Source organism: Glandiceps talaboti, chromosome 19 (assembly GCF_964340395.1).
Source record: "Glandiceps talaboti chromosome 19, keGlaTala1.1, whole genome shotgun sequence".
Classification (NCBI taxonomy): Eukaryota; Metazoa; Hemichordata; class Enteropneusta; family Spengelidae; genus Glandiceps; species Glandiceps talaboti.
This window is the reverse complement of record NC_135567.1, coordinates 2,132,821-2,158,927: the sequence shown is the minus strand read 5'-3', so window position 1 is coordinate 2,158,927 and position 26,107 is coordinate 2,132,821. Positions and strand designations below refer to the sequence as shown.

At 33.6% G+C, this 26,107-nt stretch overlaps 1 long non-coding RNA gene across 1 annotated transcript; it reads left to right on the top strand.

Annotated features, from left to right (window-relative positions):
- The first annotated feature begins 531 nt into the window (after positions 1-531).
- Positions 532-26,023, top strand: LOC144450325 (uncharacterized). The gene is made up of 3 exons (XR_013482231.1): positions 532-576; positions 12,451-12,878; positions 25,052-26,023. It is a non-coding gene; the product is annotated as an uncharacterized LOC144450325 (long non-coding RNA).
- Positions 26,024-26,107: the final 84 nt, after the last annotated feature.

Genomic DNA, 26,107 nt, shown 5'->3' with positions numbered 1-26,107 from the left:
CGTACTTGTCTAAGGCAATATTCATGCTATGTAATCTATGACAGGACATGTTCATCTTCTCGTATCTGAACAATACAACAACCGTTCTGTTTTACACACGTTATTTAGCATGGGTCATATCCAGCTAGAAGTACTAGCAAATAGAATAATCTAAGGTTTTGTTATTGGCAGAGGGCGGCTGGGTCACGGATGCTTGGTTAAAGGTGACATAGCGATGAATAGCTTGCTGTATAGTATGGTATAGTGGCAAACTTCTGAACTCAAGAGACAAGTAAACTTTATATCAGTCAAGCATGTCTGTTTGTCATGTTAATATGTCATTCTTTGTGATTTGCCTCCATTCATGTTAGCTGCAACGTTCACAGTGAGTCGGTAGGGGCTGAACCTACCGCAAGTCGTTGGACATTCTAGCTGTAATCAACACAAGTTGTGTCTAGCCATTTTAGGCTATAGCTTAATGTTGTGGATTTGACTGTTCTGTTCTTCTGGAATATTCCACCACCTTAACCTAAGGATGACGTAAACGGATTAACAACTTATTGGCTTCCTGGCGGCTGAAAAATGGACTGCGAAATAGTAAGTCACTTTCTTTATTAAAAACAAACATGGTAATTCCAAATAAGTATACCTATCTGTCTAACTGATATGTTTATGTTGACGTTAGGATGTTATATTGTCTTAGTGTTAACACTATGCTATCATTAATGGTAACAAGTCAGTGGGTTTGCTAATGGTAACTAGGAGTCAGTGTTTAAGAAGTCACTCTGTCACATGATGTACGTGACATCAATATACAGACAATACATACATTCACATTATTTCATAAACTACGTTTTATTGCAATTATGAATTATTCATTCTCAATTGTAAATATAATTATCACATAAATACGTGCATATTTTCTACTGTGTGACGTCAAACAGGGGTGATTTCAGAGCATATCACCCCTGTTCTACCGAACTATTTTTTCTCCGTACTGTTCGAGTGTTCGTGTCAATCCCACGCTATGATCAAGTTTATCATAATAATTATGTGCTTTCAAAACGTAAATGCATACATTACGTTACATATCTCCTTGGATGACATGAGTTTGATACGTAGAAGTCCTTTTATTTTTATTTGATACATTTTATTCTATTTAAAAATCACGTAGATCGATGTAGCAGCCCGCAAGCTTACTTCCGGTTTTCCGTCGAGCTCAGATCTCCGAACTTACACAACCCGAGAAAATATGATTAAAATGACGGCACAGAAGTCGTATTCAGACAGTTCTACTTACGTTTTAAACTAAATTCGATATTACATGCACATCGCAAGGTTATAACCGATAATTTTGGTTGAGAAACCACACAACAGTATGACCGATACCATACATATGGTAAGCTTGACCTCGCGACAGGTCACGCGATTATGTAATTTGCATAGCCGTCAGGTGCCATTTTTTTAATACGCGATGAAGAATATAGTGCGATGAAATGATGCAGTTTTCGTAAAATACGATTTAAAATTTTAGAAAAATACGGGGAAATACTTAGTTATGTGATAAATATATAATCCCATGAAATCAATGTTAGTTTTACGTATGATGCTCTGACGTATGATTCCACGGACTACAAATTATCATGGCTCATAACTCTTTATGAGCCTACCAGCTCGAATTTGTATTAGTCCGCGAAATCATACTCGGAGCATTATGACGTAAAACTAACATTGATTTCATGGGATTATATATAAGTATACTGGATATACTATTGTGTTTTATTCTTTGTTGGTTGGTTCGCTGGTTTGTTTGTTTGTTTGTTTGCTCGCTTGTTTGTTTATTTGTTTGTTTGTGTTTGTTTGATTGATTGATTGATTGTTGTTGTTGTTGTTGTTGTTGTTGTTGTTGTTGTTGTTGTTGTTGTTGTTGTTTGTTTGTTTGTTCATCTGTTCGTTTTCTTGTTTGTGTTTATGGGTTATCCATGTGTACTTCTTGATATCTAAACGTTGACTCAATAAGCTATGCATGCACAAGTTATTTTTTTTTATTCACTGATACCAAAGCATGAAATCCAAGCAATCCGCAGAGACTTCATTGAATAAAGTTTTCAATAGAATTGAAAATCTTAAAGGCAAAAATCATACCACTTTATAACAAGAATTATATATTTGTGTAAGGTTTTTCATATAATTTACAGTGAAGTTGAGTTGTACTGACAAATCTCAAAAACATGGGTTGTCAACATTTACAGACATGAACTATAATGAAGAAGTCCAATAAACTTAATTTGATGATTGTGACCAAAAATGTTCATCAGATTAAATGACTGTATTTACTGTAATTAGACAATGAATACACAAATATGTGAGCATTGGGTGGCAATCAGGTAGATATATAATTGAATGAACCTTTTAGTTTAATTAGGACATAATATCTTGTCATCTGGGAAAGCACACGTGAGATGTCCCCTGATGTCATGTGAGATGTCACCTGATGTATGATTTATGTAAATATCCTACCTGTCTCAACTAAGCATAACACACTCTACTGACACAAAGTCAGCCTCACCCTTCTGTTGCCACGCTAAAACTAAGCACAATAAAAGGTACGGAGATAAAACCTGTTTTACCTACATGTGACCCATTTAGGTTGCCACGTCAATTCGTCGGTTATAGTCTAGTGTATCTATTCACGCCATATGTAAATCAGAGTACGTACACAATGTATACAGTACCGACATATTCAGCAGACGACATCAATAAGACTAAAAATAACATGTCATAGAATTGCAGACTCACCTTTCTATTCAAACGTCAGTAAAATTACTCAAGCTTGTCTTACCGTCCCTTTGTTCTCTGTTGACTATACTAATGGTACCTACGAAGACGTGTGGATTTCTGGATGTAAAATCTCTCTTCCCATAATATATTTATATCTTGATTAATTTTCCTCGATTGATTATTTGTCCATGTTCTTTTGTCTAATTTGTCTGGACATTACCTACTTGTGACTGCTGTGACTAACCTAGTTGACGTGTGTTCCAAGATTATGAAAAATATATATATATTTTTCACGACTTGATTACTATCAGTAACTTATCAAAAGTCAGACTGTGTGGTATTTTACTGATGTGCTTTCTTAACACCTTTGAATAATTACCGGATGCTTGTTAAGAATCGAATGTCAAAGGTCACCTGACAATGAATAGTTAAGCAGAGAATTACTGACATAGTTTCCATTCATGTGGACATCAGTCAGGCTTGTCTTACTGTCATTTAAACACTACAGTTCTTGGTGGTTAATTCACGTTACAAACAAAGTCTGCAATTGATCAGTGCAGACAGCATTGCACGAGGTGGACTGCATTACATCGAATCAAGTCGTCGAAACGTTTCAGATATAACATCGTTGTTTGTTGGATAAGTTATACTCACATCTGGAACATATGGTTTTTGTTATATACGACATAATGTCAATTAGGTATGTGCATACCCATGACTTTAACAGAAATAGCTCAGCGGGCCAGAGGAAGTGTCTGGATATACAATGTGATATACTATTAAAGCTGCCGTCCACCTTTTATCCAAAAATGCCTACAGCATTTACATTTCCTGGAATTTGGATCTAGAATAACCAGTAGTAAGATCTAGTAACACGTGAATATAACATCACATCGCATGCTTTAGGGTCCAAAAGTTTCAAAGAGTTTCAATGCGGGAGAGGGGGCAATAACCTTCCTGACCTGACCCTTCCGACCCCTTGTTGTAATAGTTTCTATCTAGTTGTATTAAATTACCTGCTACTTTTAAAATTGACAATATGTCAGACAATCATATTCTATATAAAATCAATCAAACATTCATGAAGACAGTAACATCTGAATTACAGTCATTGATTTGGGTTTAGGTAAAAACCATTGCTTATTCTTTTACCATCCCACCAAGTGTGTGTTTGTTAGAAGTACAATGAGTGATAGATATATATCTTGTAAGTAAACTACTACACTATAGATATACTATATTGTAAAATGCAATTCCTTCGACTTTTCTTTCGCAAATTTAAACTTCAATGTATTTTCTTCATAATGTCAAAATGCATATATTTATTGTGCATATAAAAATGAAATTTTATCTTCATAATTTGTAATATAACACACTTACTTTGGTAATGGTTTACATCACCCACTGTTACAAAAATACTTTTAAAATATAGTCAATGACATAAATCATTAACACGGATAAGATGCTGATCATGCTTTCTAGGCTTACGTTTTCGAATTTGTTGCTTGGAAATTATCATTAATTTTATAATGCAACTTATTTTCTAAAATTTCAAGATCGAAATAAATGTAGTACATGTCATGTATTATATTTCCGTTATGCCTATATGTTCACATGAAATTTCATACCATTTACATTTAAAATTCAGTTTTAGTCGTCAGAAAAGGTACAGAATGGTTAGTTATTACAGCCAGTCAGGAGTATATGGAGCACGACTACCTTCTATGTTTTGGAGGGGTAACCTAGTAAGGGAAGCCTTGCATTTAAACAAATGAACAGTCAGTGGTCATGTGATATGTATGTCATGCTGAGCTACTTTTTGTTTGTTTGTTTAGAAACATTACCAATTTATATCGCATGTTTTATACTGTCCAAATTCCGATCACCATATTGAATCTGGCTTACCAGCAAGACACCCGTGTCTACCTGGTGAAAATTACTCCATGAAAAATGCAAACGTCTGCAATGAAATATAGGTTTGTTAGAGTGTCCATGGCAACATTTCCATACGCATGACACTGAAGCAGATATTCGTGAAAACAATATTTCATTCGTTAACATTACACAAAAACATTATAATGCATAAAGTTTCGAAAAGACACTACATATCATTCCACCAGAACAGGCAGTTCTGTTTGCTTCTGTCGGTATATATATACATACATGTCAAAATAACACATCTTGATGGTCTGACTGCATTCAGATGTGATTTATATGATACAAATAGTTGTTTTTAAACTTCTTGTTAAGTTCTGGAAATTTTTTGAACACACAGTATACTGCAATTGTTCTGAACTCACAGCTGTTAAAATATACTGGATGCTCATGAACAAACAGTCATGTCAAAGGTGACTCGGGAACAATCAGCTCATTGTAAATTATTCCTCGCTTAGCTCTCTGTTCCATCCCTTTAGATTCATTCATCATTTGATGCTGACTGTTTCAGTGCAAATTGTCGTATTTGTCCCCAAATACTAGGAACTCATGCGATTAGTTTTACAACTGCCGATATGTTGAACCCAAATGAAGACGTCTGTACTTAAAAGTCAATTAATAATTAAAACTGTTTTCAATTCATTCTTTGAAACAGAATATAATTTTAAAATTGCTAACATTTACACACACTGGTATGATTCTAATTTTAGTATAATCTTAGAAGACACACGTCATAATCATAATCATAATCAAATCATTCAGTATTAATAATGAAGAATGAATTGAGCGACTTACAAAGCACGCAATTTACAATATATTCACTATGACTGATATCATCAGGATATGTAATTGTACTTTTGACAACCTGATGAACACTTTCCACTTTCGGCAAATAATTATTTTATTGACCTGATAACCAAGTTTTATAATTTCGAATCTTTTATTACGTCTGTAACGTTGTATTTGTTAATTTACTGAGAAAGTAAAGTAAAAATACAGGTTGCAATGCAAAACGTGAAAAACTTCCTATTCTCGCATAGTGTGCTATTTTTGACACACGTTGTAGGAGTACTTTGTACAAGAATACTGAAGTTGTTATTCCTCCTACTAAAGGTTCAACAAAAGGATAAAAATATATCAGCCATTACAACCTACTGACAGGCCACGTGCCAAACATATTCATCTAATACAAAAGGGGAAACCATTCACCAATTCAGTAGCTGAAATAAATACTTTCTGTCTTGTTTAATATTGTGATAGTAAAGGTCAGACCACTAAAACCATTGTGTAAACTAATGTTTATCACTTAAAGGTTTCACCGTGTTTACTGTAGTACTGGATATTGTTTTTTTACGTATAACTTGATTTCTCACAACATGGGCAATTTTCATTTGAATCTATGCATTAATATACAAATAAATTGTGCTAATAAATATCCAAAGCACTATATTTTGTAAACATGAATTTTCACAACAAATATCTAAACTTGATCAGATCATTAAAAATGAAGTACATGTTTGGAGGATGTCAACATTGTCACATTTACAATGGATGAAAGTATAAATGCATAATGTAATCCATAATTATGTACAGTTGTAATATGACTTTATTATATGCATAGGAGACTTGAACTGATGGAAAAGAAGATTGTCTGTTATAAATAAAATATCTTTAAACCAGCGCTTAAACTCAGGTCATAGCACGTGATCTTCTATAGCTAAAAGTATGTTTTTCTCTGGATTTCTTTAAAATAAAATTTCTTTAAATGTCAAATTTCTCTACAGTGTCCAAATTACTCATACAACATTAAAACTATAATATAATAGAAAGGTCCTGCTTTTGTGCACCCACCCACATTCATTAAATTAAGCAAAAGAGATATTCATAATAATTGAAAGAATATATAAACATATTGTTCATTTCGTAGTGGATATTTTAAGAATATTATTAATCAAGTGTTCGGTGAATCTGGTATTACAAAATTTTGTTTAATGTCTTTAAGACTGCATTATTTCCTAATAGTTTCCATGTCTGACAATGCAAGCAATAAATCCAATTTAAAGTGGAATACTGTGATCACCTATTGAACACGGAAAGGTAACATCAAAATGTTTGTAGACACACTGTACAATGCAATAAATACTAGACAACAACCAAGCACTATAAAATAACTTTGATATGTAGTACTAAGAAGTGAGCATTCATTTTGTTATACTTCTCCTTCAATTTCAATCAGTCCTCCCCACACATAATAACACATTTACCGACCAATCGTAACATTAATTGTATTATTATATATTCGTTTAACAGTCTTCATCACTCACACTCTAAACATTCCTCTACCCTTAAACTTACCTAGTATTTAAATATTAACTCTCAGTCACTCAGTCACTCACTCACTCAGTCACTCACTCACTCACTCACTCACTCACTCACTCACTCACTCAGTCACTCACTCACTCACTCACTCACTCACTCACTCACTCACTCACTCACTCACTCACTCACTCACTCACTCACTCAACTCACTCACTCACTCACTCACTCACTCACTCACTCACTCACTAACTCAACTCACTCACTCACTCACTCACTCACTCACTCACTCACTCACTCACACACTTCTCTATACATATCCTTGCAACTTTTCAAATAGTTACTCTGTATCCATTCATTTTGTTAGTAACTCTGTGTTTGTGCCTGGAGCTCTTCCAAGAACAGGCACATTATAAATTCGTTCTATTGTTATTATAATATGTAATGTTTAGAGCCGATCACCAGTCTATACTCCAATATCTATATCCGGTAGTGACTAGATCTGACCTCGCAAGAAAATGTCCATTTAAATATTTTTTTACTGTTAACACAAGTCAAGGAAAGGTCACATTAGAATACATTTACTAAATTACAGACGCCGCCATGAATAATGTCGATGACACGGTTTAAGTTGGGTACCAAGTTCTTCTAAATTAAAGAGCATAGTTTTGTTTACAAGCGACACAAACATATATCATGTTTTCTTTTGATCAGGTGCACGTAGCCTCTGATCAACAAATATGTATGGTATGTCAATACATGTCGACTATACTGGGTGATTATTGGTTGAATGATTTATATAGTAAAATCTCACGTTACATGGACAGATCTAAACAATCTGAATATATTTGTTTTATATGAAAAATTATACGCCATTATATTTACTTGGACTGTATCAACAGGTAGCAGTCAGATCTCGATCAAAACAGATAGACAAACTTGCACACATAACACACGTTTTATTGTATTTATCGGGACATGTTTTTTTCATCCCTGGTAGTAGTCGGTTCTCTAGCAAATCAGCTAGGCAAAGTTTGTGAATGAGAGACAAATACATAATAATTTTATTGCAGCCAAAAATATCAGTGACATCGTTATCAAATTATAAATGAATCAACCTGTAATTAACATTGAATAAAATCTCTAGTTACTATAGAGTGATTTTAAACTCATGTTTTAGTTTACTGTTCAAAGTTGCACAATGTGATATATATTACACGTAAATAACTTTCTCATCATTGAAAGGGATTTTGTAAAGTAGTTGTCAGGTTTTTTTTGTGATGTGGGTGATTTTTTAGTGTCATACAGAATGTGCATGAATTCATGTAGTTGTTTCGTTAAAGGCTGGTTAAAGTAAATCTGAGTTGTCAGAACAAAGGGTGAGGACAGGTCAAAGGTGACATCCAGGTAGGCGTGCTTGCAACATGACAAATTCACGTGATCACTTTGTATGACTAAGTTTCACACAATAGGAAGACGAACATTACATTATATCAAGTTCAGTTGTTTCGCAATATGCATGTATACGTCTGTAGGAACAATATTCTATTTTTGGATAAACACGATGTACAGTGTCGCGATCACTGTGCAACATTTAGCTTGTAACAAACCCAAGATGCCATAATCATTCCGTCTATATAATTTATCATTACTTATTATAGATTATGTACTTGATATTGCACTGATTCGAAACTATGACGACATTGCTATACAATGGAATTTTGTAGCTCAAATTTAAACTGCACACATTCTATGACTCATATTGTAATTTGTAAGATTAATGTCTGAATTTATAGTTATATGTTTAATGCATTACAAGGCCTCATGTCTGAATTTAAAATACCATGTATTACATGAAACGTTTCCCTTTCTAGGCGATTTGTTTGTTAAAAGACTCATAGAAAATATTGCTATTATGGACAACAATATTATGATACTGTGATAGCAATCAAACTAATTTTATATTTTATGATCAGCTAAAATACTGTCCATAATATTATTCATATATCAATAATCGTGATTGTGAAACTTCTATTGGTTTACAATTGTAGCACTTTTCAAGAGAAGTTTCAGAGTGATATTTGCAAAATTCCACAGTTGATTTTGAAATATACAATGTAGGGTATATGTAATGAACAAATAAACAAGTTGTTCCTGCGTTGTTGTTTACATATGTAATGTATCCAAAGAGTCAAAATAAGATGCACCTGTTCAAATGAAAACACTTTTTATTTAGAAGCATTGGTTGACACATATAGTCATGGTTCTTTACGTTCTCCTTGTTGTTGTATCTCAGTACTTGTACACCAATCCGGCTTGAATGGAGAGACCTATATATTTTATTTGCGTAACCTCATTTGATGACAGCCGATGGTTAATATATAACTCATTTCCTTGCTATGATAGTATGACCTGAAGTTTAAACTTTGAGTTTACTTATTTAGAGTTTATGAGATATTGACAGGTAGTTTAGGAAAACTTGAGTTATAGTGGACATTCATCTTAAGTATTGTAGCCGTCAATTGTAACGTATGTCCTTCGAAACCACCTGTTGAGAATACAAATCATGCCAGGCGATAATTTTATTACTATAGGTCTTACAAAGAATTGCCTAGGTAATAGTACACACTTATCAATTCTATTTGTGAGTGGGATGTATTGTATGAACCAATGTTAAGTCACCTGTATAGTGACGACTGGGTGAGTAGTTTAACAATCACACCTACCTTGTGGTCACGTGACTACTGTCATTTATTTGTCCCTTGCTAAAGAAATAGATGTTCATTTACTAAAAAAAGTTGAATGCTGGTTTCAAAGTTACCAGTTCTACCGTTCCTAGTAATTATACTATCATATCACTTACAAAATGAGTTAGGAGTGATCAAATGTCTATTTATTTATTTGTTTGTTTGTTTGTTTGTTTGTTTATTTGTTTGTTTGTTTGTTTGTTTGTTGGTTGGTTTGCTTGGTTGATTGGTTGGTTGGTTGGTTGGTTGGTTGGTTGGTTGGTTGGTTGGTTAGCTGGTTGGTTGGTTGGTTGGTAGGTTGTTTGTTGGTTGGTTGGTTGGTTGGTTCGTTGGTTGGTTGGCTGGTGTTTTGCACAATCTTCTAAACAAAACAAAATCGAAACCATTATACCTTAATTACCAGTCAGTCGTCTAAGGCTGTTAACAATTGTTTAAACATTATTTTCAACTAATTAATGTTAATGCAATATGGTATATCATAGAAGCCAGTTCTGTCTTTGCACATGTTTATGTTTTAAATCTATTCAAGCATACTTTGACCTTTGCCCATTCTTGGATTTAGGTTACGTGTTTTGAAGTCATATTGATATCATAAAACTTGTCCTTTGTTGAGTAACTCTCTATTCATAAGATAAAATCAAACATTGGCACTTTTATATCACTACCAAAAGTCTCACTAAACTTAGAAGATTATAATGAACTTCAACTATTTTTTTTCAATTGATCTGAGCGACGTTTTGATAATTTACATTTATTTTATTTGGACAAATGTGTCAGTTAGCGTCTACCTCCATATCTAAGGTACCTACTACAACCTACACAACTGGATCGGCACAGACCATCACCATCACACTGGGAATATCAGAATATGGAGGTAATGCTGGAACTGTCACAAAGATGGACGTCTACTTTAGCAATAATGTCAACTTTAAAGCCAGCGGAATAAAAAATGAATCGACTGCAGTGGTGGAGACTTTCACGCCAGCGATTAAGTTCTACTTATGTTAAGACTCACATTGCTAATAAAGTAATTGATTTAACGATAGATGCAGCCAACTGTAAATCCTATACACACGTGTGTATTGTTATCACTGCAACTGTAAATCCTATACACACGTGTGTATTGTTATCACTGCAACTGTAAATCCTATACACACGTGTGTATTGTTATCACTGCAACTGTAAATCCTATACACTCGTGTGTATTGTTATCACTGCAACTGTAAATCCTATACACACGTGTGTATTGTTATCACTGCAACTGTAAATCCTATACACTCGTGTGTATTGTTATCACTGCAACTGTAAATCCTATACACACGTGTGTATTGTTATCACTGCAACTGTAAATCCTATACACACGTGTGTATTGTTATCACTGCAACTGTAAATCCTATATACACGTGTGTATTGTTATCACTGCAACTGTAAATCCTATACACACGTGTGTATTGTTATCACTGCAACTGTAAATCCTATACACACGTGTGTATTGTTATCACTGCAACTGTAAATCCTATACACACGTGTGTATTGTTATCACTGCAACTGTAAATCCTATACACACGTGTGTATTGTTATCACTGCAACTGTAAATCCTATACACACGTGTGTAGTTATCACTGCAACTGTAAATCCTATACACACGTGTGTATTGTTATCACTGCAACTGTAAATCCTATACACACGTGTGTATTGTTATCACTGCAACTGTAAATCCTATACACACGTGTGTATTGTTATCACTGCAACTGATGATACAGATGACACCAATGACTTTGGTTGTCTACCTTTCGGTACAACAGTCGGTACTGAAGCTGCAACAAAGGACTGTCAGGGTTATTTCAATAATAACAATTAGGTTGATATCATGTTATTTTTGACAACGGGAGGACGCATTCTGCGCCAACAGGCAGATTGTGGGAGGCGCGTAAACTCGCCAAGATCGTAATTCGATCGTAATTACGTTGTGTTGGTTGTTCATATCATGTCTGTTAGTTGTTTCCTCAAGCCTACATTTACGTGTACGACAGAGGTCAACCCTAATGGCGCCATACTCGGTAGTTTCGCCGCTGTTATTTCTATAGTTTCGTATTCAATTTTGTTTCACCAAAATTGATTTAAAAATGGCAACGTTGGCACACTTTAAAACGGACAAAGCCCTTGAAGTGTTTTTCAAGATGCCGACAGTGAAAATGATTCTATTGACAGCAAAACTAGTCAAAGGGTAATACAGAAGTCAAACTTCACATGATGATTCTAGTTGAAGCAGAACCCGTAGAACATAGTCAGGAAGGTAGGCCAGCTGTGAGAAGGGTACGATATATGTGCAATAGACCTAGTGACACACGTCGCAACGATGATAGGGACATCCCGTGAATGTTATACGATGTAAATGAGAATGTTTTGTTCTTAATTTTAATTGACTAATGAAACAGTAAGTTATCTCGTTTTTACCTCAAACTCATACACAATTTCCTAGATTATGGCCATCCAAAATATCAGTGTGTAATATCTGTAGTTGGGTTAATCTCTATTCATAAGGTAAAGTTGACATTTGTATTACATTTTTACTTTGCTATCATCACCAAATCTTCTCAATAATTTTATCAGATTACGTTACACTTTAACTATGTCCTTCAATCAATCTGAATGACATTTTGATAGTTTTAAATTGATTTTATTTGGACAGATGTGTCAGTTGCGTCGAGCTCTATTTCCAATGCAACCAGTGTAATCTACACATCTGGTGGATCGGCACAAACTATCAGCATCACCCTGGGGTTAACCGTACCAGGAAGTAGTGATCGACCCCGTCACAAAGATTGGCGTATACTTTACCTATAATGCTGACTTTAAAGCCAGTGGAATAACAAAATCTACTGTTGTGGAGAGGACATTCACTTCAGCGATTACTGTGAGAGCTGGTTCCACTGATGTCAAAACCTTCATTGCCGTCCAAACCATCGACATAACACTAGATGCAACCAACTGTGAAGTCTATACACACGTGTACATTGTTATTCACTGCAACTGATGATATAGATGACATCAATGACTTTGGTTGTCTACCTTTCGGTACAACTGTTGGTACTGGAGCTGGAACAAAGAACTGTAAAGGTAATGCACACTTTAATTGACTAAAGTTCTAAGTCTCATCAATATATTTGGTGACATAATAATGCATATCAAGACGATAATGTATGGTCAAATGTCAAACATAGGCGTTTTTAGATGTAAAAGTAATTGATACGTTCTGTAACCTTTTACTGTAGAAACATTGTTATCATGTTCTCGTGTTCAAAGTCATATAATATTCCTCAAGTAAAGGTAACTGGATTCTCTTTCACATCATCAGCTTTGTCATCGCAAAAGATCCTGATGTGTCTGATGGTTCACAGTATTTAACTGAATCTTACAATCATTCAGTAACATACAAAGAGATAGTCGAGGAGAACACTTGTATATAGTAAATGTTCTAATCTGTGAATTGATTCACTACTTTACAGACAGAGTGATATAGATGTACCAGTCATTCAGTAACATACAAAGATATAGTCTAGGAGAACACTTGTATATAGTAAATATTCTAATCTGTGAATTGATTCACTACATTACAGACAGATCAGTGATATAGATGTACCAATCATTCAGTAACATACACAGAGATGGTCTAGGAGAACACTTGTATATAGTAAATGTTCTTATCTGTGAATTGATTCACTACATTACACACAGAGTGATATAGATGTACCAATCATTCAGTAACATACATAGATATAGTCTAGGAGAACACTTGTATATAGTAAAATATTCTAATCTGTGAATTGATTCACTACTTTACAGACAGAGTGATATAGATGTACCAATCATTCAGTAACATACACAGAGATGGTCTAGGAGAACACTTGTATATAGTAAATGTTCTAATCTGTGAATTGATTCACTACTTTACAGACAGAGTGATATAGATGTACCAGTCATTCAGTAACATACAAAGATATAGTCTAGGAGAACACTTGTATATAGTAAATATTCTAATCTGTGAATTGATTCACTACATTACAGACAGATCAGTGATATAGATGTACCAATCATTCAGTAACATACACAGAGATGGTCTAGGAGAACACTTGTATATAGTAAATGTTCTTATCTGTGAATTGATTCACTACATTACACACAGAGTGATATAGATGTACCAATCATTCAGTAACATACATAGATATAGTCTAGGAGAACACTTGTATATAGTAAAATATTCTAATCTGTGAATTGATTCACTACTTTACAGACAGAGTGATATAGATGTACCAATCATTCAGTAACATACACAGAGATGGTCTAGGAGAACACTTGTATATAGTAAATGTTCTAATCTGTGAATTGATTCACTACATTACAGACAGAGTGATATAGATGTACCAATCATTCAGTAACATACACAGAGATGGTCTAGGAGAACACTTGTATATAGTAAATTTTCTAATCTGTGAATTGATTCACTACATTACAGACAGAGTGATATAGATATACCAGTCATTCAGTAACATACACAGAGATGGTCTAGGAGAACACTTGTATATAGTAAATGTTCTAATCTGTGAATTGATTCACTACTTTACAGACAGAGTGATATAGATGTACCAGTCATTCAGTAACATACACAGAGATAGTCTAGGAGAACACTTGTATATAGTAAATGTTCTAATCTGTGAATTGATTCACTACATTACAGACAGAGTGATATAGATGTACCAGTCATTCAGTAACATACATAGAGATAGTCTAGGAGAACACTTGTATATAGTAAATGTTCTAATCTGTGAATTGATTCACTACTTTACACACAGAGTGATATAGATGTACCAGTCATTCAGTAACATACACAGAGATAGTCTAGGAGAACACTTGTATATAGTAAATGTTCTAATCTGTGAATTGATTCACTACATTACACACAGAGTGATATAGATGTACCAATCATTCAGTAACATACATAGATATAGTCTAGGAGAACACTTGTATATAGTAAATGTTCTAATCTGTGAATTGATTCACTACATTACAGACAGAGTGATATAGATGTACCAGTCATTCAGTAACATACATAGATATAGTCTAGGAGAACACTTGTATATAGTAAATGTTCTAATCTGTGAATTGATTCACTACATTACACACAGAGTGATATAGATGTACCAGTCATTCAGTAACATACAAAGATATAGTCTAGGAGAACACTTGTATATAGTAAATGTTCTAATCTGTGAATTGATTCACTACATTACACACAGAGTGATATAGATGTACCAGTCATTCAGTAACATACACAGAGATAGTCTAGGAGAACACTTGTATATAGTAAATGTTCTAATCTGTGAATTGATTCACTACATTACACACAGAGTGATATAGATGTACCAGTCATTCAGTAACATACACAGAGATAGTCCAGGAGAACACTTGTATATAGTAAATGTTCTAATTTGTGAATTGATTCACTACATTACAGACAGAGTGATATAGATGTACCAATCATTCAGTAACATACACAGAGATGGTCTAGGAGAACACTTGTATAAAGTAAATGTTCTAATTTGTGAATTGATTCACTACTTTACACACAGAGTGATATAGATGTACCAATCATTCAGTAACATACACAGAGATAGTCTAGGAGAACACTTGTATATAGTAAATGTTCTAATCTGTGAATTGATTCACTACATTACACACAGAGTGATATAGATGTACCAATCATTCAGTAACAAACACAGAGATGGTCTAGGAGAACACTTGTATATAGTAAATGTTCTAATCTGTGAATTGATTCACTACATTACACACAGAGTGATATAGATGTACCAGTCATTCAGTAACATACACAGATATAGTCTAGGAGAACACTTGTATATAGTAAATGTTCTAATCTGTGAATTGATTCACTACATTACACACAGAGTGATATAGATGTACCAGTCATTCAGTAACATACACAGATATAGTCTAGGAGAACACTTGTATATAGTAAATGTTCTAATCTGTGAATTGATTCACTACATTACAGACAGAGTGATATAGATGTACCAATCATTCAGTAACATACACAGATATAGTCTAGGAGAACACTTATATATAGTAAATGTTCTAATTTGTGAATTGATTCACTACATTACAGACAGAGTGATATAGATGTACCAGTCATTCAGTAACATACACAGATATAGTCTAGGAGAACACTTGTATATAGTAAATGTTCTAATCTGTGAATTGATTCACTACATTACAGACAGAGTGATATAGATGTACCAGTCATTCAGTAACATACACAGATATAGTCTAGGAGAACACTTGTATATAGTAAATGTTCTAATCTGTGAATTGATTCACTACTTTACAGACAGAGTGATATAGATGTACCAGTCATTCAGTAACATACATAGATATAGTCTAGGAGAACACTTGTATATAGTAAATGTTCTAATCTGTGAATTGATTCACTACATTACAGACAGAGTGATATAGATGTACCAGTCATTCAGTAACATACATAGATATAGTCTAGGAGAACACTTGTATATAGTAAATGTTCTAATCTGTGAATTGATTCACTACATTACACACAGAGTGATATAGATGTACCAGTCATTCAGTAACATACAAAGATATAGTCTAGGAGAACACTTGTATATAGTAAATGTTCTAATCTGTGAATTGATTCACTACATTACACACAGAGTGATATAGATGTACCAGTCATTCAGTAACATACACAGAGATAGTCTAGGAGAACACTTGTATATAGTAAATGTTCTAATCTGTGAATTGATTCACTACATTACACACAGAGTGATATAGATGTACCAGTCATTCAGTAACATACACAGAGATAGTCTAGGAGAACACTTGTATATAGTAAATGTTCTAATCTGTGAATTGATTCACTACATTACACACAGAGTGATATAGATGTACCAGTCATTCAGTAACATACACAGAGATAGTCCAGGAGAACACTTGTATATAGTAAATGTTCTAATTTGTGAATTGATTCACTACATTACAGACAGAGTGATATAGATGTACCAATCATTCAGTAACATACACAGAGATGGTCTAGGAGAACACTTGTATAAAGTAAATGTTCTAATTTGTGAATTGATTCACTACTTTACACACAGAGTGATATAGATGTACCAATCATTCAGTAACATACACAGAGATAGTCTAGGAGAACACTTGTATATAGTAAATGTTCTAATCTGTGAATTGATTCACTACATTACAGACAGAGTGATATAGATGTACCAATCATTCAGTAACATACACAGATATAGTCTAGGAGAACACTTATATATAGTAAATGTTCTAATTTGTGAATTGATTCACTACATTACAGACAGAGTGATATAGATGTACCAGTCATTCAGTAACATACACAGATATAGTCTAGGAGAACACTTGTATATAGTAAATGTTCTAATCTGTGAATTGATTCACTACATTACAGACAGAGTGATATAGATGTACCAGTCATTCAGTAACATACACAGATATAGTCTAGGAGAACACTTGTATATAGTAAATGTTCTAATCTGTGAATTGATTCACTACTTTACAGACAGAGTGATATAGATGTACCAGTCATTCAGTAACATACACAGAGATAGTCTAGGAGAACACTTGTATATAGTAAATGTTCTAATTTGTGAATTGATTCACTACATTACAGACAGAGTGATATAGATGTACCAGTCACTCAGTAACATACAAAGATATAGTCTAGGAGAACACTTGTATATAGTAAATGTTCTAATCTGTGAATTGATTCACTACTTTACAGACAGAGTGATATAGATGTACCAGTCATTCAGTAACATACACAGAGATAGTCTAGGAGAACACTTGTATATAGTAAATGTTCTAATCTGTGAATTGATTCACTACTAAAATTTACACACAGAGTGATATAGATGTACCAATCATTCAGTAACATACACAGAGATGGTCGAGGAGAACACTTGTATAAAGTAAATGTTCTAATCTGTGAATTGATTCACTACATTACAGACAGAGTGATATAGATGTACCAGTCATTCAGTAACATACAAAGATATAGTCTAGGAGAACACTTGTATATAGTAAATGTTCTAATCTGTGAATTGATTCACTACATTACACACAGAGTGATATAGATGTACCAGTCATTCAGTAACATACACAGAGATAGTCTAGGAGAACACTTGTATATAGTAAATGTTCTAATCTGTGAATTGATTCACTACATTACAGACAGAGTGATATAGATGTACCAGTCATTCAGTAACATACACAGAGATAGTCTAGGAGAACACTTGTATAAAGTAAATGTTCTAATCTGTGAATTGATTCACTACATTACAGACAGAGTGATATAGATGTACCAGTCATTCAGTAACATACACAGATATAGTCTAGGAGAACACTTGTATATAGTAAATGTTCTAATCTGTGAATTGATTCACTACTTTACAGACAGAGTGATATAGATGTACCAGTCATTCAGTAACATACACAGAGATGGTCTAGGAGAACACTTGTATATAGTAAATGTTCTAATCTGTGAATTGATTCACTACTTTACAGACAGAGTGATATAGATGTACCAGTCATTCAGTAACATACACAGAGATAGTCTAGGAGAACACTTGTATATAGTAAATGTTCTAATTTGTGAATTGATTCACTACATTACAGACAGAGTGATATAGATGTACCAGTCATTCAGTAACATACACAGAGATAGTCTAGGAGAACACTTGTATAAAGTAAATGTTCTAATCTGTGAATTGATTCACTACATTACACACAGAGTGATATAGATGTACCAGTCATTCAGTAACATACAAAGATATAGTCTAGGAGAACACTTGTATATAGTAAATGTTCTAATCTGTGAATTGATTCACTACATTACAGACAGAGTGATATAGATGTACCAGTCATTCAGTAACAAACACAGAGATAGTCTAGGAGAACACTTGTATATAGTAAATGTTCTAATCTGTGAATTGATTCACTACATTACACACAGAGTGATATAGATGTACCAGTCATTCAGTAACATACACAGAGATAGTCTAGGAGAACACTTGTATATAGTAAATGTTCTAATCTGTGAATTGATTCACTACTTTACACACAGAGTGATATAGAAGTACCAATCATTCAGTAACATACACAGATATAGTCTAGGAGAACACTTGTATATAGTAAATGTTCTAATTTGTGAATTGATTCACTACATTACAGACAGAGTGATATAGATGTACCAGTCATTCAGTAACATACACAGAGATGGTCTAGGAGAACACTTGTATATAGTAAATGTTCTAATTTGTGAATTGATTCACTACTTTACAGACAGAGTGATATAGATGTACCAATCATTCAGTAACATACATAGATATAGTCTAGGAGAACACTTGTATATAGTAAATGTTCTAATCTGTGAATTGATTCACTACTTTACACACAGAGTGATATAGATGTACCAGTCATTCAGTAACATACACAGAGATAGTCTAGGAGAACACTTGTATAAAGTAAATGTTCTAATCTGTGAATTGATTCACTACTTTACACACAGAGTGATATAGATGTACCAATCATTCAGTAACATACATAGATATAGTCTAGGAGAACACTTGTATATAGTAAATGTTCTAATCTGTGAATTGATTCACTACTTTACACACAGAGTGATTATTAGATGTACCAATCATTCAGTAACATACAAAGATATAGTCTAGGAGAACACTTGTATATAGTAAATGTTCTAATCTGTGAATTGATTCACTACATTACAGACAGAGTGATATAGATGTACCAGTCATTCAGTAACAAACACAGAGATAGTCTAGGAGAACACTTGTATATAGTAAATGTTCTAATCTGTGAATTGATTCACTACATTACACACAGAGTGATATAGATGTACCAGTCATTCAGTAACATACACAGAGATAGTCTAGGAGAACACTTGTATATAGTAAATGTTCTAATCTGTGAATTGATTCACTACTTTACACACAGAGTGATATAGAAGTACCAATCATTCAGTAACATACACAGATATAGTCTAGGAGAACACTTGTATATAGTAAATGTTCTAATTTGTGAATTGATTCACTACATTACAGACAGAGTGATATAGATGTACCAGTCATTCAGTAACATACACAGAGATGGTCTAGGAGAACACTTGTATATAGTAAATGTTCTAATTTGTGAATTGATTCACTACTTTACAGACAGAGTGATATAGATGTACCAATCATTCAGTAACATACATAGATATAGTCTAGGAGAACACTTGTATATAGTAAATGTTCTAATCTGTGAATTGATTCACTACTTTACACACAGAGTGATATAGATGTACCAGTCATTCAGTAACATACACAGAGATAGTCTAGGAGAACACTTGTATAAAGTAAATGTTCTAATCTGTGAATTGATTCACTACTTTACACACAGAGTGATATAGATGTACCAATCATTCAGTAACATACATAGATATAGTCTAGGAGAACACTTGTATATAGTAAATGTTCTAATCTGTGAATTGATTCACTACTTTACACACAGAGTGATTATTAGATGTACCAATCATTCAGTAACATACACAGAGATAGTCTAGGAGAACACTTGTATATAGTAAATGTTCTAATCTGTGAATTGATTATCACTACTTTACAGACAGAGTGATATAGATGGACCAGTCATTCAGTAACATACACAGAGATAGTCTAGGAGAACACTTGTATATAGTAAATGTTCTAATCTGTGAATTGATTCACTACTTTACAGACAGAGTGATATAGATGTACCAGTCATTCAGTAACATACACAGAGATAGTCTAGGAGAACACTTGTATATAGTAAATTTTCTAATCTGTGAATTGATTCACTACTTTACAGACAGAGTGATATAGATGTACCAGTCATTCAGTAACATACACAGAGATGGTCTAGGAGAACACTTGTATATAGTAAATTTTCTAATCTGTGAATTGATTCACTACATTACAGACAGAGTGATATAGATGTACCAATCATTCAGTAACAAACACAGAGATGGTCTAGGAGAACACTTATATATAGTAAATGTTCTAATTTGTGAATTGATTCACTACATTACAGACAGAGTGATATAGATATACCAATCATTCAGTAACAAACACAGATATAGTCTAGGAGAACACTTGTATATAGTAAATGTTCTAATCTGTGAATTGATTCACTACTTTACACACAGAGTGATATAGATGTACCAGTCATTCAGTAACATACACAGAGATATAGTCTAGGAGAACACTTGTATATAGTAAATGTTCTAATCTGTGAATTGATTCACTACATTACAGACAGAGTGATATAGATGTACCAATCATTCAGTATTAACATACACAGAGATAGTCTAGGAGAACACTTGTATATAGTAAATGTTCTAATCTGTGAATTGATTCACTACATTACAGACAGAGTGATATAGATATACCAATCATTCAGTAACATACACAGATATAGTCTAGGAGAACACTTGTATATAGTAAATGTTCTAATCTGTGAATTGATTCACTACATTACAGACAGAGTGATATAGATGTACCAGTCATTCAGTAACATACACAGAGATGGTCGAGGAGAACACTTATATATAGTAAATGTTCTAATTTGTGAATTGATTCACTACATTACAGACAGAGTGATATAGATGTACCAATCATTCAGTAACATACAAAGATATAGTCTAGGAGAACACTTGTATAAAGTAAATGTTCTAATTTGTGAATTGATTCACTACTTTACACACAGAGTGATATAGATGTACCAGTCATTCAGTAACATACACAGAGATAGTCTAGGAGAACACTTGTATATAGTAAATGTTCTAATCTGTGAATTGATTCACTACATTACACACAGAGTGATATAGATGTACCAGTCATTCAGTAACAAACACAGAGATGGTCTAGGAGAACACTTGCATATAGTAAATGTTCTAGTCTGTGAATTGATTCACTACATTACAGACAGACTGATATAGATGTACCAGTCATTCAGTAACATACATAGATATAGTCTAGGAGAACACTTGTATAAAGTAAATGTTCTAATCTGTGAATTGATTCACTACATTACACACAGAGTGATATAGATGTACCAGTCATTCAGTAACATACATAGATATAGTCTAGGAGAACACTTGTATAAAGTAAATGTTCTAATCTGTGAATTGATTCACTACATTACACACAGAGTGATATAGATGTACCAATCATTCAGTAACATACATAGATATAGTCTAGGAGAACACTTGTATATAGTAAATGTTCTAATCTGTGAATTGATTCACTACTTTACAGACAGAGTGATATAGATGTACCAATCATTCAGTAACATACACAGAGATAGTCTAGGAGAACACTTGTATATAGTAAATGTTCTAATTTGTGAATTGATTCACTACTTTACACACAGAGTGATATAGATGTACCAATCATTCAGTAACATACACAGAGATAGTCTAGGAGAACACTTGTATATAGTAAATGTTCTAATCTGTGAATTGATTCACTACATTACAGACAGAGTGATATAGATGTACCAATCATTCAGTAACATACACAGAGATGGTCTAGGAGAACACTTGTATAAAGTAAATGTTCTAATCTGTGAATTGATTCACTACTTTACACACAGAGTGATATAGATGTACCAGTCATTCAGTAACATACACAGAGATAGTCTAGGAGAACACTTGTATATAGTAAATGTTCTAATTTGTGAATTGATTCACTACATTACAGACAGAGTGATATAGATGTACCAATCATTCAGTAACATACACAGAGATAGTCTAGGAGAACACTTGTACATAGTAAATGTTCTTATTTGTGAATTGATTCACTACATTACAGACAGAGTGATATAGATGTACCAATCATTCAGTAACATACACAGAGATAGTCTAGGAGAACACTTGTATATAGTAAATGTTCTAATTTGTGAATTGATTCACTACATTACAGACAGAGTGATATAGATGTACCAATCATTCAGTAACATACACAGAGATAGTCTAGGAGAACACTTGTATATAGTAAATGTTCTAATCTGTGAATTGATTCACTACATTACACACAGAGTGATATAGATGTACCAGTCATTCAGTAACAAACACAGAGATAGTCTAGGAGAACACTTGTATATAGTAAATGTTCTAATCTGTGAATTGATTCACTACATTACAGACAGAGTGATATAGATATACCAGTCATTCAGTAACATACACAGAGATAGTCTAGGAGAACACTTGTATATAGTAAATGTTCTAATCTGTGAATTGATTCACTACATTACAGACAGAGTGATATAGATGTACCAGTCATTCAGTAACATACACAGATATAGTCTAGGAGAACACTTGTATAAAGTAAATGTTCTAATCTGTGAATTAATTCACTACTTTACACACAGAGTGATATAGATGTACCAGTCATTCAGTAACATACACAGAGATAGTCTAGGAGAACACTTGTATATAGTAAATGTTCTAATTTGTGAATTGATTCACTACATTACAGACAGAGTGATATAGATGTACCAATCATTCAGTAACATACACAGAGATGGTCTAGGAGAACACTTGTATATAGTAAATGTTCTAATCTGTGAATTGATTCACTACATTACAGACAGAGTGATATAGATGTACCAGTCATTCAGTAACATACAAAGATATAGTCTAGGAGAACACTTGTATATAGTAAATGTTCTAATCTGTGAATTGATTCACTACTTTACACACAGAGTGATATAGATGTACCAGTCATTCAGTAACATACACAGAGATAGTCTAGGAGAACACTTGTATATAGTAAATGTTCTAATTTGTGAATTGATTCACTACTTTACAGACAGAGTGATATAGATGTACCAGTCATTCAGTAACATACAAAGATATAGTCTAGGAGAACACTTGTATAAAGTAAATGTTCTAATCTGTGAATTTATTCACTACATTACAGACAGAGTGATATAGATGTACCAGTCATTCAGTAACATACAAAGAGATAGTCTAGGAGAACACTTGTATATAGTAAATGTTCTAATCTGTGAATTGATTCACTACATTACAGACAGAGTGATATAGATGTACCAGTCATTCAGTAACATACACAGAGATAGTCTAGGAGAACACTTGTATATAGTAAATGTTCTAATCTGTGAATTGATTCACTACATTACAGACAGAGTGATATAGATGTACCAGTCATTCAGTAACATACAAAGATATAGTCTAGGAGAACACTTGTATATAGTAAATGTTCTAATCTGTGAATTGATTCACTACATTACACACAGAGTGATATAGATGTACCAGTCATTCAGTAACATACACAGAGATAGTCCAGGAGAACACTTGTATATAGTAAATGTTCTAATTTGTGAATTGATTCACTACTTTACAGACAGAGTGATATAGAAGTACCAATCATTCAGTAACATACATAGATATAGTCTAGGAGAACACTTGTATATAGTAAATGTTCTAATTTGTGAATTGATTCACTACATTACAGACAGAGTGATATAGATGTACCAATCATTCAGTAACATACACAGAGATGGTCTAGGAGAACACTTGTATATAGTAAATGTTCTAATCTGTGAATTGATTCACTACATTACAGACAGAGTGATATAGATGTACCAGTCATTCAGTAACATACACAGAGATAGTCTAGGAGAACGCTTGTAATTGTATACCTCAATAAATTACTGTCTGTCTGACTATGCATTATTCAAACTCTCATGTATTCAGAAAATATGTGAACGGCATTTAATCTCTCATTTGACAAGATGGTATAATCAAGATGAATGAATTGATGGTGAACCAATTAGTCTGTCCGTCCGTCCGTCCGTCCGTCCGTCAGTCAGTCAGTCAGTCAGTCAGTCAGTCAGTCAGTTAATTTCTTAAGTAAGTCAGTCAGTCAGTCAGTGATCAATCAGACAGACAGACAGACAGACTGACAGCCAGCCAGCCAGCCAGCCAGCCAGCCAGTCAGTCAGTCAGTCAGTCAGTCAGTTAGTTAAGTTTGTTGGGTAGCCAAGCAATCAATCAAGCAGTCACTGGTATATGTACATGTAAAGGTTCCAATGTCTATTTTCAACTAGTGAAGTACCCTTGCTTACATTCATGATATCCAATGATTAATGTAGTAACATTTATTTCTTTACAGAGAGTGAAGTAACCAACCAATATACAATATTAATCAGGATATATCACCAAGGATACTTGTACATCATTCTCAAATCAATACTCTTAACTGATATACGCAAATCGTACATGGATTGCATTCCACTCGCTGTACCTATAGTCCCTAGATTACTGTTGTCATGACATTTCAACTCTAACCTTTCTTTTATGACTCTAGCTTGACAACCCTTCATGTGTAACATCAATGAAAGAAATTGTTAAGGTGACAAATCGTTGATGATATTGTTGCTTAATTGTTAGGACTACACCTATTACTACTACGTTTGCAAGGATTAACTTGTTCATTCTGAATGACAAGGTGAAAGTTAACCCATGACCTGTACCATCGGATTAATACTACTACCCTATGTCTCAATAACGAACCTTGTCATCCATGACTGAACCCTTACAAGTATTCCATTCTTGCAAGTGAAGGACGCCACGAACGACAACAATCTTGGACGAGATCACAGAATAAATTATATTCAGACTACTACTACCTTTGTAACTGTAGAACTATTTCATAGTGACAGCAAGCTGCAGTGTATGAAATAATCATATGCTATTGGAGCTATATTGTTGTCTTGTCTATAAATGCCATCGAGTGTATTCGTCTTTCGCGAATTGTGGTGTGCAGACAACATGACAGATATTATGCTACAGGAACGACATGTACCACTGTCTACACAGTTCATCACATTTGTGACGATTTCCTTCCAAATTACCTTTAAACTTTGAACTTTGAACTTTATACATACATAGTAAGTCGCCTTGCTTTAATAGTCAATAGCTTGGACTCAGCTGTTGAAGCAGTTACTTCGGTACTATCAATATGTGCTACTGACTACTCACTTTTTAGTTTTCGCTCATATTTAGATTTATAAAAAATCAAAAACTTTATTTTGATGATATTTTCATTTTCACCAAGAATTTGAAGAAATCGATGGACTTAGATCATATTTTCACATCTACATGTAAATAAACAATCATCCTACATTTGATTTTTAAAGTCGGTTTTAAATTTGTGTTTTTTGGACGT